Source organism: Triticum aestivum, chromosome 1B (genome assembly GCF_018294505.1).
Source record: "Triticum aestivum cultivar Chinese Spring chromosome 1B, IWGSC CS RefSeq v2.1, whole genome shotgun sequence".
Lineage (NCBI taxonomy): Eukaryota > Viridiplantae > Streptophyta > Magnoliopsida > Poales > Poaceae > Triticum > Triticum aestivum.
In genome coordinates, this window is record NC_057795.1 from 64826126 (window position 1) to 64826849 (window position 724).

The window sequence follows — 724 nt, forward strand, 5'->3', positions numbered from 1 at the left end:
GGTTCGTGGCACCAACCGGGACCAATGCACCCTTTAGTCCCGGTTGGTCCCACCAACCGGGACCAAAGGCCAGTTTTCGGCAGCCCAAAGGGCGGGAAGCGGCGCCCTTTGGTCCCGGTTGGTGGCACCAACCAGGACTAAAGAGGGACCAGTCCCGGTTGGTGCCACGAACCGGGACCAATGCAGCCCTTTAGTCCCGGTTGGTGCCACCAACCGGGACCAATGGCCTTGCACAGCGGCGTGGTGGTGGGAGTTTAGTCCCACCTCGCTAGTTGGGAGCGCCGATGACCTGTTTATAAGCTCTACTGCCTCCTCTCTCTCGAACACCTCTGAACTGCAGCCTATGCGCCTAATCTGACACTGCTTTGCCTGTGGGCCTGCTGGGCCTTCTACGGGCCTGAATCCTGGCCCATGATAGGGTTTTTAGTCGTATTCATGCCGTGGGGGCCCGGTAGGAGGCACTTTTTTTGTTTTTTTGTTTTCTTTACTTATTGTTGCTATTTTTATTTTTTTCCAGTTTTTTTGTTTTGTTTTCTGCATTATTTATTTTCTTTTATTTTTTGCTTTATTTTTTAATTCTTTTTGCTTTTAGTTTTAGAAAAATTATAAACATTCTGTTAGTACCATTAGTTTTCAAATTTGAAAACACTTTTTTGTTTTTTTGTTTTCTTTCTTGCTTTATTTGTTTTATTTTGTTTCTACGTACAACAAAATACTTATTGTT